Consider the following 14,403-nt stretch of genomic DNA (forward strand, 5'->3'; position numbering starts at 1 on the left):
GCACCATTGCATATGATTTTAATCAGCTACATTCACCAAATAGTTGAATAGTGAAGAATATTGGGAAAAGTATCTCAAACAATTACGTGACACTTCCTTTGGAATGAAAAATTCTTCAGTGACGAGGCTAATTTTTATGTTGACGGTGAAGTTAATAAAAATAATATGCAATACCTGTGATTTGCTCAGTCGAATGGTTGTTGCTGGTAAGCTAATTATGTGGTATAATGTATGGCGAACGGAAATGGTTGGTCCATATTCAACAACGGAACCTTAAATGGTGAGGGCTTCTTGGATTTGTTAAGTGAACAGGTTTTTTCACCCTTGCTTACGGGATATGGCACTTTTCGAGAGTTTTGAAACAGGACAGAGTGTGACCACACTATGTGGACATTTTTGCAATTTCTTCATGGTAATTTTCTAGGTAGATTGATGGGCACACGGGGATCTATTAAAAGGCCTGCACATTCCCCAGATCTAACATCTTAGGAGGACTTTTACCTTCAGAAACATTTGAAGAGAATGGTGCATGCACTAAAAGTCCCTGATATTGACCATCTGAGAGAAGGCATAGTTGCTGCTTGCGATGTTGTTGCACATGCTACATTGCCAAATGTTCTATGCGAGTGTGAGAGACGTCAACGAGTGTGCTCACAGGAACATTGACAACATTATAATGTGCATATATCGTAAGTGAAAGATATGTGTATAACTTTTTGCTGGCGTAAGATACGTTGGAAAATCCTTCGTCACTTCATTTCTCGTGAAATTCTAGCCTCATTTGATATATCACATCACCCCCTTTCCTTTGAAATTTTTGAGTTGAATTCAATATGGCGGTCAACAATATGCCGGACCTGCGCTTGACACACACGGCTAGGGATCTCCCTGTGCCTAACCTATTTCTTTCATGACCAATTAATTATACCCAGGATAACTCCTTCCCATTTTGTAGGGAGTGTTAAGGGACATTTGACTCTTCATAGTTCATGTAATGGGGCTTTTATCAGTCACATAGTTACACATATTATTTTGTATCTTCTGATCCCATTGCAGTCCCAGAATGATTTTTTGGTATGTTTTAGAGTATGGCATGAGGGACCAAATATATTTTTTTCACGATTTTTGGTGATGACATGTTTTGAGATATTCAAGGTCAAAAGTCAAGGTCACGTGACACAATTATATTTTAATCCAAAGGTAGGCTTGTTATATATCACTGGAAAGCTTATTCAATTTCCTGTACAATAAGCTTTATTTGAGCTTCCTAGGCAAAATAGTGGCGGAGTTACAGCACATTTAGTATAGCTAAGCGGGCTCAAAAAGGGCAATTTATGCTAACTTTGACCTTGAATAATTTAACAATTACAAGACGCACGAGACTAAAAAATTTTATAGTTACTAAGTTCCATGCATAGTTTCAACTCCCCAAATTTCATGAAAATCGGAGATGGTCAGGTCAAAGGCTGTGTTGATTTCGCATGGAATGACTCCTCTTTCTCTCTCATTTTCTTTATTCGTTTATTATTATTATTTATTATCTTCTAATTTCTGTCTCTTCCATCTTCCTTTTTCTCTTTGTTTCTTCCTTTCCTTGATTCTCTGTCTCTTTCGTCTTTTCTTCGCCCTACGTTTCTCTATGTGAGCTTATAGATAGAAGCGACAAGCAACAGGAACCTTCTAAGGTATCGCTTGGAAAACAACCATCAGAAATAAATGGAACCTTCCAAACCGAAGTCACGCGACAAGCTGCACGTGTCGCTTGTCCCTTGCGTGTCGTTCCGACTGGGCCCTTTTCACAATACCGTGCATCGTGTCGCCTCGGTCTGTTGTTCGCGCATGCGCGTTGAATGTTTTGCTTTAGACTGAAGGGGGCCGTGTCTCTTGCCTCCTGCCGCTTCGGTCTGAAAGTTCCCTAAAGCAAAACATCCACCGCGCGTGTACGAACAACAGACCGGGACGACACGACGTACGGTATTAAGAAACGGCCCAGTCAGAGCGGCACGTGCAGCTTGTCTTGTCGCTTCAGTGCGAGAGGTTGTATTTATATCCAAGCGACATGTGTCGCGTGTCGCTTCGGTATGAAATCTTCCTTAACTCGTGCGAAAACCTTGGAACCTAGCCTTCACAATCGTATTTGGTATTTACACAGGAAGTTTCACCTCGAATCGAACACAGACTAATAAGCAAGATTAGCATAGTCTGTGCATACATGACTGTCTTCCGGCATATGTCTCCTTCACTCCCGACACACAAGGATGTTGTCTCGCGTGCAACAAATTGAAGTCTGGTTTAAAAATAAAAGAACAACCTGTATAAAACATAAATAAAGTACGATTTGAGGTCAGTTGCTCAACAACAGAACGTGACGAGAACAAAAGCAGGTAATTGCGCTGGATATAAAGACAGCAAAAAAACTTAGTTTACTTCAGAAGTCATGGAGAGAACCTATGTAAACACAGATATCAAAGACAAGATAACCTTGAGTTTAAAATACAACAGTGTTACAAAGAGTAAGAGAAACGTGGTGAGCTGCGAGCCTGCAAGTGCGTGTAAACAAAACCTTTACTCTCCAGTTACATACAATTTCTTTTGCGTGCTCTCTTAAAAAGTGTTGCCAAATGTGTATATATTTCCCTATCAGTAGGGATTTTTCAATGATAGTGTAAATTGATTTATTACATTTGGTTTGTTTTTACTTCGCTTTTCTGCCACTTTTGGTTAACTGCGAAGACGAGGATCACTGAAGTGGCAGAGGAGCCGACCTCTGCGGCGTAGTGGTTAGCACAGCGCGCTTCAACGGCAGGAGTCCCGGGTTCGAATCCCGACCTAGGCATGGGTGTGCTTGGTCAGTATCCCTTCATCATATCATCACTCATCCTCATCTTCGCGATTATCCATAGGCAAATACAACAAACCAAATTAATCAATCATTTGAACCCGGGATCCCTAGCGTCGTAGTGGGGCCTCGCTGTAACGTCGTCGCTTTGTAATCAAGGGGTCCCGGGTTCGATACTCAGTGGAGGCACATAGAGGTTCGGATCCCACTTTAAACTGTAGGCCCAGTCCCGATTAGCCTTACTGTGCGACTTAAAAGAACAAATCAATCAAATAAACTGTATGTCCAGTCCCGATTAGCCTCAATGTGCATAAAGTGGACTTCAACACACACGCAAACTCACCCTAGCGTCGTAGCGCGCTGTGCTAACCACTCTGCCACAGAGATCGGCTTGTTGCAAGTAATAATCATTGATTGTGTGTTATTTCTTTGCAAGAAAAATTCCAGCCAAAATTAACTATAAAAGTAAGTCATGGTCACTTTTCAAGTACCGTGCCTCTCCGATGGTGCAGTGGTAGGGTTGTCGCCATGTAAGCAAGGGGTCGCGGGTTCGATTCCCGGTGGAGGCATAGTGGTTCGGATCCCACTTTAAACTGTAGGTCCAGTCCCGATTAGTCTTACTGTGCATAAAGTGGACTTAAAACACAAACTCAAACTTTTCAAGTACCAGTAACTTAACTGAGTTGCTTTTTAAAACGAGTACCTGTAGTTCAGTTACTTTTTGAACCAAAAAAAAAGGTAAAGTGCTCCCCTGTGCTTACAACCACGCCATGAAGGCATATAGGGGGTGTGGGGGTAACGCCCCACACTTTCTTGATCCGGTCGTGAGTGGGGGTGATGTGATCAGCATCATACTTTTTGAACCAAGTAACTATAATTTTAACTCAGTTTCTTTAAAAAGTAAGCTTCCCAACTGCTTGTCACATCCTGACACGGATAATACAATAAAACATCGTGTTTCGTTTTGGAGGAAACTACCAACAAGTGCTTAGCAACACTGTTCCCGTATCGAAGTGATAAAAGCAATGGCGTACGAAATCTCAGGAAAGTGGAATGACTGGTTTCTTTCTCCGTCCTTGGTTCCTATGGCAACCGAGCGGATGTACGGATAGAAGCGTACGTAAGTTCTCTGCCCAAAAACGGATGTCAACAGCACACAGCGGTCGAGTACACAGGTGAATGTCAATTGTCCACGTGGCGAGAGTCTGTGAGCTGAATTCTTAAGTCCTTGTAATGCTGCTAACCAGTCAGCACTGCCTTGTCTTTTTCCTCTCAAGGATAGGACGCAGTACTTAGTAAAGCGTGCATAGGCGTGCGCAGACCCTCTGATTAGGGGGGTAGGGGGGGGCAAAAGCCTTGAAACTTCAATCGTCTCACTGTTTTGTTGCATTGATGGGCACGGATTGATTTTGATTGATAGATGGATTTGCTTTTTTTTACTTCGCTTTTTGTGCCACTTTTGGCTAATTTGCGAAGATGCTGATGCGTGATTACTAGGGAACGGAACTTTAGGTAAATAAATGTTTTTTTCTGCGATAAGATAGAAACCTTCGTTTTTGCCAAAATTCTGATCATAGCCTTATATGTCAACACAGCAAATTTTATTTTATATAAAAACACATATTTTCCAGTTTTCCGTATGTAAATACATATTTTGCGAATTTTCATTTTAAATACATAAAATCGCTCATTGACTTCTATAGAAATTCTGCAAGAACTGTTGAAGGATCCCTCCTTAAAAGTCGAATTGGCATACATCTCAACAAACCTGTCCTTTCTCTCTAATCCCATACGAAAGTTTGAATCGTCCGCGAACACTATGGCAGCTTCCGTGGATGAGGTCCGTAGAGTAGAAACGAAACTGAAAGAACTCACTGGATGTAACGCACAAGTGATAATGTCTAAATGTACAGAATTTTTTGGGAAAAACCAAGGTTTTCAAACTTTGTGCCAAATTGAAAGTGTTTTGGAAGAGGAAGCATTGGAAAACTCCAGCCTTAGTGACGTTTCGTGCTTCAAATATGCAAGAATTGTTTCTTGTGACGTGGAGCGATTTTTCTCGCAATATAAGATGCTTTCTAGAGCCAATCGTCACAGATTTACAATGGAGAATTTGGGAAAGACTATGGGGAGCCACTGCAACTCTTCCTAAAAATAGCTCGCTAAGAGGTAAGCATTTAGAAACTGATTTCATTTCAGGTGTTTAAAATGCATATAATATTTTGTTTTTGTTACCAAATGTTTTTCTTGGTCACATATTTTCAACATTTATGACACATAAAAAAAAATATTTCCGAGTTTTTTTAGCACATAAAGTTCCGTTCCCTAGTGATTACATGATGAAATTGATGAATAGACACTCACAATCATCCATGCCCAGGCCGGGTTTCGAACCCGGGACCCCTGGCGTCGTAGCGCGATGTGTTAACCACTCCGCCACGGGGTCCGGCTTGATGGGTACGGAACAGGGGTGTTGTGTGTATATAGAATGTGTCCGGACCCGCCTAAAATCACTGTATTAGAATAATTCAAATTTCCGTGGCATCAATGGTCTTTGCCCCTCCTTTAATTCCGTTCTTTGAGGTTCAGAGGCTAGGTTACACATAAACATGGTTTCCTACAGCAGATTCAAAACAGCTACACATAATTTATTCATTCCCAACAGTGACGTGTATCCACTTTTTTGCCCCCGCACTATGTATGGCCTCTTAATACTAAGCCTTGTCTACAAAGAAAAACTGTCCTTGCCCCTGTACCCACTTTTGGCACCAAATCGTCGCTACTGATTTCCAATGTATGGGCAATATATTCTGCAGACACACAGATGTAACACAACTAAGGAATAAAGTGTGTCGGGGTTCTAATAACAAGAAATTTACTTGAGAACGAAGTGGGTTAGTTCAATTACATAGGAAATAATGCACCTTCCTCCCCCTTCGTAGTTGCTTGAAACTATCATCGGCTTGAACATACTTATTTCTTTAAAGATATATGTTTCAAAGCAAAGTAATGTGGCTTAAGGTTGCGGCAATTAATGTCTTATGCTATTCCCAAAACAGAAAGATTCAAGAATTCACCATTAGTTAGAATGTCCTTTGTGTACAACAAAATATCTATATTGCAATCTAATCTTGATTTTTGTATCTCAATCAATGAGTACAAAAGAATATTAAGACAAGTGTTTACAACATAAATTATCAGATTTAGTGTTATACTTAGCAATATATCACTGCATATGAATAAAAATGACATCTTGTTTTCTTTGTTGTTTTTTTGTCTTGTTTTGGGTGAAGCGCATGGAAATTGCTAATTGGGTGTTATATTATTCTATAGTATAGTTTAGTAATTTATTTTATATATTATGTTTGTTCTACCTGTGTTATGTCTCACTGTATTGTATTATGAGTTTTTTTTGTTTTTTGTTAACCTTCTGTAAAAGGAGATAATTTCTCTGTTGAAGGAAAATAAATAAATAAATATTGTTTAATAACGGCGATAAGAATCCACTACATTAATTTCTAAATGAGAGTATTAGGGGGGGCAACTCTCCCCTCTAGCTCCCCCCTACAAACGCCTATGAAAGTGTGCTCACCAAAAAAAGGTTTAGCATTCTCGCCCACCCTTTCCATCTCGGAAGCGACCCGATAAGGGTGGTGTGATAACAGAACATCCGGGGATCAAACCCTGGACCCCTTCATTACAAGGCGATATCGTTATCTCTACGCCACCTGGAAGGCTCTCGCTTGACAAGTCAACACCGTTAGCTATTACGCTATAAGGGAGCTCCAAAGTTAAATTAGAGTGAGAAATAATATGGACATATTTTCGTTAGCATGTTTGCTGTTATCATAGGCGTAACTTGGCGGGGGCAAGGGGGCACTTGCCCTCACAAAAAATTCAGGTTTATTAAAATTTACAAGCGACCTGAGAAGCAAAGTAATAAAGAGCAATATTTGTAATTTCGCAAACGTCAGTTATTTAGCAAAGAATCCTGGACACTGTTTATATGGGATGGGAAACTTTTAGAGTCTCTTCCCCCAAAGTTTAGCTCCAGGTTTGATTCTACCTCCTCAAAATTAGGTCCAGTTTAATTCTGGTAGGTTTCCACAATGGCGCATTGGTAGCGTCGTTGCTTTGCAATCCCGGGTTCGATACTCGGTGGAGGCACATAGTGGTTCGGATCCCACTTTAAACTGAAGGTCCAGTCCCGATTACTCTTACTGTGCATAAAGTGGACTTAAAACACCAATCAATCAATCAATCATTAATTCTGTTCCCTCAAAATTAGGCCGTTTAATTCTGCTCCCTCAAAATTAGGACCAGTTTGATTCTGCCGCTCACAGTTAGGCCCAGTTTGATTCTGCCGCTCACAGTTAGGCCCAGTTTGATTCTGCCCCCTGAAAATTAGGCCCAGTTTGATTCTGTCCCCTGAAAATTAGGCCCAGTTTGATTCTGCCCCCTCAAAATTATGCCTTATGCCCACTTTGATTCTGCCCCCCCCCCAAAATTAGGCCCAGTTTCACTCTAGCCCATCAAAATTAGCCCCAGTTTGATTCTGTCCCCTCAAAAGTAGCCCCAGTTTGATTCTGCCCACTCAAAATTAGGCCCAGTTTGATTTTGTCCCCTCAAAATTAGGCCCAATTTGATTCTGCCCCTCAAAATTAAGCCCAGCTTGATTCTGTCCCCTCAAAATTAGGCCCAGTTTGATTCTGCCCCCCCCCAAAATTAGGTCCAGTTTCATTCTAGCCCATCAAAATTAGCCCCAGTTTGATTCTGTCCCCTCAAAAGTAGCCCTGTTTCATTCTACCTCCTCAAAAGTAGCCCTGTTTCATTCTACCTCCTCAAAATTAGGCCCAGTTTGATTCTACTCCCTCAAAATTAGGCCCAGTTTGATTCTACCCCCTCAAAATTAGGCCCAGTTTGATTCTGCCACCCCCCCCCCCAAATTAGGCCCAGTTTCATTCTAGCCCATCAAAATTAGCCCCAGTTTGATTCTGTCCCCTCAAAAGTAGCCCTGTTTCATTCTACCTCCTCAAAAGTAGCCCTGTTTCATTCTACCTCCTCAAAATTAGGCCCAGTTTGATTCTACCCCCTCAAAATTAGGCCCAGTTTGATTCTGTCCCCTCAAAATTAGGCCCAGTTTGATTCTGCCACCCCCCCAAATTAGGCCCAGTTTCATTCTAGCCCATCAAAATTAGCCCCAGTTTGATTCTGTCCCCTCAAAAGTAGCCCTGTTTCATTCTACCTCCTCAAAAGTAGCCCTGTTTCATTCTACCTCCTCAAAATTAGGCCCAGTTTGATTCTACCCCCTCAAAATTAGGCCCAGTTTGATTCTGTCCCCTCAAAATTAGGCCCAGTTTGATTCTGCCCCCCCCCCCCCAAAAATTAGGCCCAGTTTCATTCTAGCCCATCAAAATTAGCCCCAGTTTGATTCTGTCCCCTCAAAATTAGGCCCAGTTTGATTCTGCCCCCTCAAAATCAGGCCCAGTTTGATTCTGTCCCCTCAAAATTAGGCCCAGTTTGATTCTGCCCCCCCAAATTAGGCCCAGTTTCATTCTAGCCCATCAAAATTAGCCCCAGTTTGATTCTGTCCCCTCAAAATTAGTCCCAGTTTCATTCTGCCTCCTCAAACTTAAGCCCAGTTTGATTCTGTCCCCTCATAATTAGGCCCAGTTTGATTCTGTCCCCTCAAAATTAGGCCCAGTTTCATTCTGCCTCCTCAAAATTAGGCCCAGTTTCATTCTGCCTCCTCAAAATTAGGCCCAGTTTCATTCTGCCTCCTCAAACTTAAGCCCAGTTTGATTCTGTCCCCTCAAAATTAGGCCCAGTTTGATTCTGCCCCCTCAAAATCAGGCCCAGTTTGATTCTATCCCCTCAAAATTAAGCCCACTTTGATTCTGAGAAGTCCCGAGTTTCACCCATGGCTGTTATCACCAGGAAAACTGTTCATTGACATGTTATCTGTTTATGACGGTATACCTATTAGAACTTAAAGAACACAAGCGAGAGTGCAATGGTTTATGGTAGGAAGTACAGCGATAAAAACTAAAAATCCATCTATCCGGGAACAAAGTGTTCTCTTCCTTACCGTTCGTTATCTTCACAAGAAATCTAGAGTCCAATGTTCGAGTACAATGCATGCACAGCGTTAAAGAAAAACGTGATAAGACTGTGGGAACGAGTTCAGGTTAAGTGACTACACGAGATATTTGATCCACCTTTGACGTTTGTTCGTTTTAAGGATGAAGGTACGGGTGCAAGCCGTATGGGTCGCTGTCCAAAGTCCCAGAAATGACTTTTGAGCTTTCAGACTTTAGTCCTCAGGTAGTGACACATCCGGCTCAGTGATAGCGCGCTTGTTCTGTGAACACTCCTGCAATAATGTCTGTTCCGAAGTCTTCGAATCCCCTGTACATAAATTGTCTGTTGCCAGCTTCGTGCTCTTCAGGTGATACAATGGGAATATAAAAAATGGTTTAGAACGATTACAAAGTTCGCTAACGTACTATCCTAATTTTGACTGTTGCTGGGCTTGCCAACTTTAATGGACTGACATTCCGGGAAATTTCTTTACATCCTTCAAACCCTTTAGATTAAAATGTTCTGAAAGCAGGTGCGGATCCACGGGGAGGGCAATAGGGGCGATCCCCCCTCTCAACTGCCACGTTTTTTAATCAGGCCTAATATTTTTGAAGTCTCAAAAATATTATAAAATGTTATTTCTTTTATTACCAAGTTCAACGGGCTCAAGAAAGTTCTATAACCTTGATTTATGCCCAGTTTTTCTATATCTTAGGCTAATCGGAAATTGACCTACAGTTTAAATTTGGTTCGGAATCACTGTGCAATATGCCTCAATAGAGCATCGAACCCAAGACCCCTTGAGAAAATATGTTTTTTGTTTTATTTGTGTACTTACTTTACTTCTCATATCTGATCGTTCAGTTTAGCGTGGCAAAGGGAGGAATTATGATAACGACCAGTGGCGTGCCCAAGGGGGGGTTGGTGGGGGTTATAACCCCCCTTTTGGTCTAGTATTTCTAAAGAAAAGAACGTCAGTAGAGAGGCAGCACTTCGTTCCTACGCGTCAGCAAAAATTCGATGCGACTGGTGTTATGTTACATCCGGTGTAGCGGGGTACGAGCGATTTTATTGTTGAGTCAGCAGAACGTGTCTGATCACGTTGAAGACATCGGAAGCGGTGGGGGAGGGGGTCAATGGATTTGTCACGTTGTTTCTTGATGTATGCTAACCTAACACGTGCTTATGTTTGTGAGTGTGTGTGTGTGTGTGTGTCTGTGGAGGAAATGCGCGCGCAACCATTGCGTATGATGCAAACACATGAAGAAATGATTTAAAGATGGCGCCGAAGGTGCTATACCCCGAAAGTTTAGCGGCTAAGGTTATTGCTCTGTAAAACAAGAGGCGTCGAGGGTTCGATTCCTGGTAGAGTCAATATTGATTGATTGATAGATTGAGTTAGTTTTATTTAAGTCCATTTTATGCACGGTAAAACTAATCAGGATTGGACCTACAGTTGAAAAGTGGTGATTCGGACCACTATGTGCCTCCACCGAGTATCGAACCTGGGACCCTTTGATTACAAGGCGACGATGTCAATATTGAATGGTCTCGATTAGCCTGTGTGTACATAAAGCCAACAAAATGGTTGAGTTCGAAAATCGAGTTGGGTTAGTGGTTAATGTTGTCACCTGGCAATGAAGAGGTCGCGGGTTCGATTCTCTAGGTAGTTAAATTAGGCCAATTGTTTAGTCCCGCCATTATAGGTCCCCGATTAGTCCATCTGTGCATAAATAGTGTTTGAATAAAATCAATATGGCGGCCTTTTGTTAGTGGTTATTGTTGTCGCCTGGTAATGAAGAGGTCGCGGGTTCGATTTTCTAGGTAGTTAAATGAGGCCAATTGTTTTGTCCCGCCATTATAGGTCCCGATTAGTCCATCTGTGCATAAATAGTATTTGAATAAAATCAATATGGCGGCCGCGTTTTGTGTTTAGCGGCGACCGGGCGCGGCGCGGGGCGGAGCGGCGCGGCGCGGGGGTGTTTTTTATTCCGCGAGATGTTTTAACCAAGTGGTTGAGGGTTCGATTCCCAATGTTGGTGAAAATTGGATATTCAATTGTATTTGTTTAAAAGTTCCGATTAGCTTTTTGTGCACAAAGAGAAAATGAACTAATTGGAAATAGGATGTTTATGCTGTAATGAAAAGGTCCCCGGGTTCGCGGCGCGGCGAAGCGCGGGGTGGGGTGTTTTTTATTCTGCGACATGTTTTAACCAAGTGGTTGAGGGTTCGATTCCCAATGTTGGTGAAAATTGGATATTCAATTGTATTTGTTTAAAAGTTCCGATTAGCTTTTTGTGCACAAAAGAGAAAATGAACTAATTGGAAATAGGATGTTTATGATGTAATGAAAAGGTCCCGGATTCGATTCACAATGTCAAATTGGCTGATAATGATGTTGCTTTTAAAATAAAATAAAAGAAGTGTGTTGAGTCCCCATTAGTATTTATGCAGGAACAGATATTAAAAATCAAAACAAAATGGCTGTGACTGGTGTTTAGTATTCGAAAGATTCCAAGTTCGAGTCCAAATGTTGGCTAATTTTTAATTTAATAGTTATAAAATTTTTTTTAGTTTACAGAATTCTTCCCCATTTATTGCATTTTGGCGAACATGTCCCCCCCTTTGTCGGATTTGGATATGATGGAGATATACATAGAAATTGTTGTCAAAGTGCCTAATAATGATTTTCTGTTTAAATAAAAAAAAGTGTGTTATCAGTCCCGATTAGCATGAACAGATATTCAAAAACAAAACAAAATAGCTGATATTGTTGTTTAGTATTCAAAAGGTGTTGGGTTCCAATGCTGGCAAATTGCAGAATAACATTGATTTGTTTAAAAAGTGAGTTACTATTCCCGATTATCCTTGATACACAAATAGAAAATGGGGGGTGATTTTGGAGTTTTGCAACTTTATGGCAAACAAATATCTTCTCTTATATCAAAAAAAGCAATGCTTGTTTTCTACGATATTGAATCGAGGCAGGACACAAAACTAGAAGGCACTGAAAACAATTTTCTGCATATTCCAAATCTTTTGGCATGCCAAAATGTATGCTATAATTGCATTGAGAACAAAGATATGTCTCAATGGTGCAGTGTATGCGGGAAAAAACAGCACATTTTTGATAGTACAGAACCTGTTTACAATTTTCTGCAATTTGTTTCAGCTCACCGCACCAAAATTAACAATATTGTGTGTATTGCACACAATAGTAGAGGGTATGATTCGCACTTTGTACTGCAAACTATGATCGAAAAAATGAAATGGACACCGTTTGTTATCATGAATGGAGCCAAAATATTATCTTTGAAGATGCATAATATCCATTTCATAGATTCTCTCAACTTTATTCCAATGGCGCTCAACAAATTACCGAAAGCATTTGATCTCCCAATGTCCAAAGGGTATTTTCCTCATTTTTTTAATACTTTGAAAAATAAAGAATATGTCGGATGTGTCCCCGGTACTGAATTTTACGCTGTTGATTCTATGATGGAGAATCAGAGAACCAGTTTTTTGGAATGGCATAGTGAACAACAAAAAACAGGGGTAGTTTTCGATATGCAGAAGGAGTTGAGAAAGTACTGTGTAGAAGATGTTAATGTACTACGTGCTGCCTGTTTGAAATTCATGACCACTTTTGAAAGAGAAACAACAGTGAACCCATTATTGGAAGCCATCACCATCGCTTCAGCTTGTAATAAAGTATTCCGTAAAAGATTTTTGAAAGCAGAACATATAGGAATTATTCCTAAAAACGGATACAGATGGTGTGATATTCAGTCTATAGAGGCTATTCAATGGTTGGTATGGGAGGAAAAAAAACATAAAATCGAAATCCAACATGCAGCCAGAGGACCAGAAGTAAAAGTTGGAGGAAACTTGAAAGTAGATGGATATTTTAAAGATCAAAAGGGGTAAGAGCATGTATTTGAATATCAAGGATGCAGAACACATGGTTGTGTCAAATGTTTCCCTACTTCACGTACAGAACCTCTTCATGATGACCCATATGACACTTTGTCTTTTCGGTATGAAAGAACAGAAAATAAAATTACCAGATTAAAAGCACTTAACTACATTGTCCATGAGATGTGGGGGTGCGAATTTCATCAGCAGTTGAGAAATAACAAAACCATGAAACATTATGTTGAAAAACATCCGTTATCAATTAAAGCCCCCATAATTCCCCGGGAGGCGTTTTATGGTGGTAGAACTAATGCTACCAAACTACATTACACTGTGAAAGAAAATGAAACAATTCAATATAAGGATGTATGTAGCCTGTACCCTTATTGTTGCAAAGTTAAAAAGTTTCCAGTTGGCCATCCGGTGAAAATTTATGTGGGGGAAGAATGCCCCGATATTTATTCTTTTGAAGGGCTTGTCAAAGCAACAATACTTCCACCGAGAGATCTGTACCATCCTGTGTTACCATATCGAACCAATTCAAAATTAACTTTCCCTCTATGTAGAACTTGTGCCGATGAAATAAACCAGGCGGAATGTAACCATACTGCTAGGGAAAGAGCTATAACTGGAACCTGGGTTGTGGATGAAGTTCAGAAGGCAGTTCAAAAGAAATACAAAATTTTAGAATTACATGAGGTATGGGAATATAATGTTGAACAATATGATCCTGCAAAAAAATCAGGTGGTGTTTTTGCAGAGTACATCAATACATTTCTCAAAGCAAAAGTTGAAGCAAGCGGCTGGCCATTGTGGTGTATTGATGAAGAATCAAAAAAAAAAAAATACATAGCTGACTATTTTGAAAAGGAGGGTGTGTTGTTGGATGAAAACAGAATATGTGCTAATCCTGGATTACGAAGCTTAGCAAAACTTATGCTGAATTCATTTTGGGGTAAATTTGGACAGAGAAAAAACCCTGGTCAAGTTAGTATTATCAACAATCCTAAGGATTTTTTCGATAAACTAGAAAGTCCCAATTTTGAAGTACATCAAGTTATACCTATAAATGAAGATATGTTGATAGTTCACTGGCAATATCTCGAAGAATCTGCACTTCCATTATCGACTGTAAATGTAGTTATTGCAGCATACACTACAACCCATGCACGATTAGAGCTTTATGAATATTTGGATACATTAGGCGAAAATGTATTGTACTATGATACCGATAGTGTCATTTATATTCAAAGGCCAGGTGATGTTGATCTGCCTGTTGGAGACTACCTAGGGGAGTTAACAAATGAACTAGAACTCTATGGGAAAAATGCTTATATCAGAGCATTTTCATCCAGTGGGCCGAAAAGTTATGCATTTGAGGTAGTAAATCCAGACAATACTAATGTTACTACTGTTTGCAAGGTGAAAGGCATATGTCTAAACCATAAAAACAGCAGCACAATCAATTTCGAATCACTCACCAATGCTATTCTCAACAACACCTCCTCTTTAACTTTACTCAACTCGAACAAAATCGTACGCACAAAAAGACATTCCGTTGTTAGTAA

General features: G+C 40.4%; 1 protein-coding gene across 1 annotated transcript in view; it reads left to right on the top strand.

Annotated features, from left to right (window-relative positions):
* Positions 1-14,403, top strand: part of Gas8 (Growth arrest specific protein 8) — a 335,305-nt gene that overhangs the window by 88,860 nt on the left and 232,042 nt on the right. The gene's annotated exons all lie outside the window — the stretch shown is intronic.

The sequence above is a fragment of the Lepisma saccharinum genome, chromosome 27, assembly GCF_977018435.1.
Source record: "Lepisma saccharinum chromosome 27, izLepSacc3.1, whole genome shotgun sequence".
In the NCBI taxonomy this organism is placed as follows: domain Eukaryota; kingdom Metazoa; phylum Arthropoda; class Insecta; order Zygentoma; family Lepismatidae; genus Lepisma; species Lepisma saccharinum.